General features: G+C 43.6%; 1 long non-coding RNA gene across 2 annotated transcripts in view; it reads left to right on the top strand.

The window, feature by feature from the left end:
• Positions 1 to 586: 586 nt before the first annotated feature.
• Positions 587 to 6,000, top strand: part of LOC116276696 (uncharacterized) — a 53,721-nt gene continuing 48,307 nt past the window's right edge. For both annotated transcript variants that reach the window (XR_012077937.1, XR_012077942.1), the window contains exon 1: positions 587 to 773. This is a non-coding gene — a long non-coding RNA (uncharacterized lncRNA). The remainder of the gene's footprint in view (positions 774 to 6,000) is intronic.

Genomic DNA, 6,000 nt, shown 5'->3' with positions numbered 1-6,000 from the left:
AGTCACCCATAATGGGGGAAATCCTTGAATTTTCTGTTGTCTTCTCACATGCAGTTGATGAAGATTTTTCTCTGTCCAATTCCTCATGTTAGAATGCACTGCTGCATTTTATGGCATCAGTCAAAAGTCCCGAGAGGTTGGTTGATTTGGGGACAGGGGTCTGTGCCTGAGCAAAGGGACATTCTGGAGGGCTGGCACTTCCAGTCACCAGTCACTGGACAGGGGCCATCTGGAAAGCGGAAGCTACCTGGTAAATCACACTGGGACCTACAGTGGATGGTGAAAGCTAGAAATGGTGGCTCTGGTTACATCTGAGGCAAATATAACCTACGTCTGTTAAATGTCCATCCAATAACCCTCTTCTCCTGGGGACCAGCCCCCAACCCTGACCTCACATCACCTCTGCCTGAGCCTCCCAGTGGTAGCTGGGAGACTCAGTGATGCACATGTGACCTCACTGGGCAAAGCCCAGCCTCTCAAGTCAGCTGTTTGCTGTCACAATCGATTGGATCAGAATTGAACCCTTGACCTCACTGGCTCAATCAGAAAGCTCACCTCAGAATTCTAGAACTGAAAAGGAGGAAAACCAGGGCTGTAGTAATAAAGGGCGATGTTCTGGAGATCTCAGTCAGGCTTTCTCTGGTGAGATGGATGAAGCTGATGCAGAGGAAGCGAGGAGAGATGGAAGGGGACCCCAGAAGTGCTGACAGGAGGAGGGGCGGCTGGTGCCTGGGGGTCGGTCCCCTGCTCCTGTCACGTTAGCTGCCCTGGAGGTGAGTTCCAAGTCTTGGTCTTTTGCAGTGGCTCGGTGCCCTTTGTTAATTCACCTTTTTGCTTCAACTTAATCTTGGCTGGTTATTTCTGATACTTGCAATAAACAGAAAATTGATTGGCATCTAAGGCACGGAGGTCTTTTTCCAATGCCAGGCTCAGAAAGCACACCTCGATGTCTTCCTGTGACCGGTGAAGATGTTCACGTCTCGCCTGTTCCCCCCACTTCTTTCCTTCACAAACCAACTTCTAAAACACCGATCATCGTCCTCCCGTGAGTAACCTTCTCACGCCTTGACAGCCGGCATCCGCCTGTCACAGGTGCCCCGCTGCTGTGTGCGAATGGCCTCCCTGCCCTCCATCAGCTACAGCGTCCTCATTCCCAAGGTCTTTCTGTTTCCTCGCTCATCTCTTTGCTGACTGGCTTCTGCATCAGATGCTTTGTACCGACTTACTCATGAGTCCCACGTCCACTGAGACTTGCCCATGTGTGAGTAACGCTGTTTTGTTACTTCTATAAACAACAGGCTGGTGACACGAAGGTTGGATTTCATACTTTTTTTTGGAAACAAAATGCCCTTGGAAGTCTGTAGACATTGCAAGTCTATCAGTTGGCATTGAACACTACAGATAAGACTTCAGAGGCCAGCCTGCACTTTTTTCTCCTTCTAACTTGTGGGTGATTTGTTTTTCCAGTTTTGGAACACACTGGATTCTTTTTTTATCTTTTAATTTTTAACACATTCTCAGGACATGTCTTAAAGTTGGTCATTCTACATCAGGTTTTCCCCAAATACAACAAAGAGTCAACGTATTTACATTTCCATATACTCATTTCAGGAATATTTTTACAATATATATTTGAATTTTTTTTGGTTCTATTTGTTCTGTTTTCAGATAAAGAGATATTTATTATGCATGTATGGAATTGGCCTCTGAACAACTGTGTTTTCCTTTTTTGCTCATTTTTCTATATTTTTTCTTTACCAAACGTACTGTTTTCTAAAGTGTTTTCTTTATATATCTGCCTTTATGTCCTCAGTATCTTTTCTACTTACTGTTTCTGATTAGTCTTAATTCTGCTAGTACATGTATCTTCAAATTTCTTTTTAGAAAGTTCAGCTTTCACCTTTTGCTGCTTTATTAACACTTCATTTATTTTTAAAACCTGTTTTTTCAAAGGGTTTTAAAATTTTTCTTTGAGACTGTAGGAAATAGTTTCTGAAAGTCTTCAAATTAAATTCAAATCCAATAAAGGTAAAATTTTGTCTCCTCAGTCCCACACAAGCAGCGTTTCAGAAGCGGGGCAGCCGCAGGTGCTTAATGGAAAGTGTATTCTCATGTCAGCTCGCACAGATGGACAACGTTTCCATCACGTAGGAAGTCTGTCTGCCGGTGGTGCTGGAGGAACACAGGCTGTCCTGTGTGTTTCTGGGGGCGGTCCTCAGAAGCGCCTGCTGTTCCCTGACGTTCCCCCTGTACCTTACCTGCCAGGCAACACACTGAGGTTAGCGTTTTGCTCTCTGTCTTTGACAGCTCGGGCTGCCATAACAAGACGCCATAGACTCAGTGGCTTTGACCACAGGGGTTTTCTTTTCACCATCTTGGAGACTGGACGTTCAAAAGCCAGATGCCAGCGTGGCCAGTGTCTGCAGAGGGCTCTCTTGTTGGTTGCAGATGGCCACTTTCTTACTGTGTCATCACATGGCTTTCCCTGGGTGTGTGCAGGTGGAGAGAAGCGGCCAGCTCCTGGATATCTCTTCTTCTAAGGGCACTAATCCCACCATGAGGGCACCACCCTCGTGACCTCATCTGAACCTCCCAAAGTCCCCATCTGCAAATGCCATCACAGTGGCATTGGGGCTTCAACACATGGACTTTGGGTGACACAGCTGAGTCTATGGCACAAGCCCTTTGACACTCATGTCCTTGCACACCAAATACATGAATTCCATGCAAACAGCGCCCCAGATATTAAATTGTTTCTGCATCAGTTCTGAAGTCTAAAGTCCAAAACTCCATCTAAGTGTCATCTAAGTCACCTATGCAGAAGACAAGGTACAATTTGTCCTGAAGCAAAATTCCTCTCCAGCTGTGAACCTGGGAAACCAGACTGGTTATATGTGTCCAGAATACAGCAATGGGACAGGAATAGGATGACCATTTCATTTAAATGTTCAGAAGGACTGAAGGGCACACACACATAGAACAATAGATCCAGGTAAAGAGATAAACTGTCTTCTTCCTTTATTTTTTAAATTAAAAAACTTTTATTGACGTATAGTTGATTTACAATGTTTCAGGCCTACATCAAAGTGATTCAGTTGTACATGTGTATACTCTTTCTCAGATTCTTTACCATTATATGTCACTACGAAATATTGAATAGAGTTCCCTGTGCTGTACAGTAGGTCTTCGTTGTTTTTCTGCTTTATATATAGTAGTTTGTATCTGCTAATCCCAAACTGCTAATTTATCCCTCCCCCACCCCTTTCCCCTTCGGTAACCATGCTTGTTTTCTATGTCCGTGAGTCTGTTTTAGTTTTGTAAATAAATTCATTTGTGACACTTCTTAGATTCACTTGTGTCACTTCTTAGATTCACTTACAAATAATATTGTATATTTGTCTTTCTCTGTCTGACTTACTTTACTTAGAATGATGATCTCTAGGTCCATCCATATTGCTGCAAATGGCATTGTTTCATTCTTTTTTATGGCTGAGTAGTATTCCATTGTGTGTGTGTGTGTGTGTGTGTGTGTGTGTGTGTGTGTGTGTGTGTACACACACACAACTTTTTTATCCAATCATTTGTCTATAGACATTAGGTTGTTTTCATGTCTTGGCTATTGAAAATAATGCTGGGGTGCACGTGTCCTTTTGAATTTTTTTCTTTAATGAACAGGCTGATTTCTTTTCACACACAGTTGCTTATAACCTGAGTGATTTAGTATTATCAGAATTGAAACTTTGCACTCCGGTTGGGGTGCCCCAAACCATGAGATTAAACCTGTAACAGGTTTTTCTGGGCCAACTAGCTTTGAGCTGGTGGTGATGGTTACAGAATTTATTTACTAATTTGCTTTCTTTAAGGCCTTATTTACTCATTCATGTAACAAATATTTCTTGACTGCCAGCTATGCGTGTGGCCCTGCCTTAGACCTCAGGGTCCAGCAGGAGAAAATAAAGGAACACAGCCTCCTTCAGCAACCTCCCTTTTCAAATATTCACTGGGGAAACTGTAAAAGTTCTTACCTATCTACATGTGGTGTGACAGAGCTCAGGCACTGGCTAAATTTTTTTCATACATAAGAAAAACTGATTTTATATAGTGTTCCCATAGCCTTCCCTTTCTTTCCTTCAAATGTTCCTATTAAAAAAAGAAACATTGTTCTTCAGCTATATTTGTGAGCAGAATCCAACTGTCTTGCGTATCATCTCAAATATCCCTCACGATAGCTCCAGCCAATGAATTTTATTGTCAGGAATTGCGTGTTTTGTGCAGCTTACGTTCTGTCCTTCTTCGATCTTATCTTTGGTAGGAAAAAACTCCTCGTATAAATCATGACAAGGACTCCAGAAGGAAAGAGCTTGGATTTTTGCCCATCTGGGTAGTGTACTGGCAGATCAAGGAAATGGTCTAAAAGCAATATTTAAAGAGCATATTTGGCAAAATGTACTGCCCTGAAAGGAATGGATGACTGTTTTTTTTTTTTTTTTTGGAGAGAAAGAGTAAAGGGAACCATGCAGCCGAGTTCACGAAGCCAGACTCCCTACGCCCACCTCCTCCTGTTGCCGCAGTTCCCTTCCAGTGCCCTCAGTGTCTCAGATCTCCGTCTCCATTATCAGCTGTCTTCTCTTTACATTTTGTTTTTAGTGCTTTGCAGAATTGCTACCTTCTATTTTATTTTCACAGCAATGCCTGACTCTTGGAATACCCTTCTGCCACAGCCAGCCATTCCATCCTTGTAAAACCTGCAGTGTTTCCTCCCCTTTCCCACGAGTGCTGCCTTATCCCCTCTTTCTCTGAGACGCAGAGATGCAGCTTTGCTATTCTGTCCTGCCCTCCCCTCCTTCCCTAAGGCTTTCTCCTCCCTTCCCTCTGTTGTTGCTCTCCAGAAATTCACAGCTTTGCTTCACCACCTGGGACACTGACAACTCAGTCAGCCTTGCCTTACTGCACACTTCCACGAACCTCTTGCTTGTCTCATCTTTCAGCTCTTTAAAAGTTCCTTGCATAGGTATTGGGCACCATTTATATCGACCGAAGGACCACGAGGTAAAGGAAGAGGCAAGTAACGGGTTGAATGACACCCTTGGAGATCTGGTCATTACTGAAGCTCCTCTGGTACAGATTTTTCATTTATATTTTGAAAATGATGACACATGAATTCTAGAGAGTTGTGACATGAAGCAATATGGTAGACCTCCCAATTTAATAGCGACAGTTACCCATATCAGGTTCACACGGTGGGGCTGGTGCGATGCCATATGCTTCAAAGATATGATCTACCTTAGTTCTCTTGACTCCCTCTGACAAACGAGAAAACCAAAGGATGGAGGAGTGAATAATTCATCTAAGAACAAACAGCCAGAAAGTGACACCCTGAGACTCATCTCCAAATCTGCTTGACTTCACGACTTATGCTCATGGTAAGGAGCCCACACGGCCTTCCCACCCCCTTCCAGAGGCTTCTCCACTCCATCTCTGTGACTCACTTCCCGGAGGGGATTTGTATCTCTGCACACACCGAGATAAATTGCAGAAACCACGGCCAGGTGTTCAGTGGAAAAACTGACTGATAGACATCTAACTGAGAAAAAAACAAACCACTCAAGTTTGAAATACCCCTCGCAAGTCTGGTTCTGCTCCCACTTGGGAAATGGTAATGGCCAGTGCTCCCCATGTTGACTGAAATAAAACGCATCACCGAAAACCTAAGAGTTATGTTTTATTCGGCGTATTTTCTGAGGACTGGAGTCTGGGACACAGCATCCAGATCTCTCTGAAGGAGAGTGGCAAGTAAGGGCCCAGGATACACAGGAGTTTTTGCAACAAAGACCAGATAGTCAGAGCATTAACAGATTACTGTTAATTAAAGAAAACCAGATATTTCAAGTTAAGGAATTTAGCGCTTTTCCACATGTGGGAAGATGCAAGAGTCTGGCCTCACTGAAATCACTCCTTTGATGTGCACCATAGCTGTCTAGGGCCAGTGTCCTGTGCTTT

This window comes from Vicugna pacos, chromosome 2, assembly GCF_048564905.1.
Source record: "Vicugna pacos chromosome 2, VicPac4, whole genome shotgun sequence".
NCBI classification, from domain to species: Eukaryota; Metazoa; Chordata; class Mammalia; order Artiodactyla; family Camelidae; genus Vicugna; species Vicugna pacos.
This window is presented reverse-complemented; position numbering and strand designations above follow the sequence as displayed.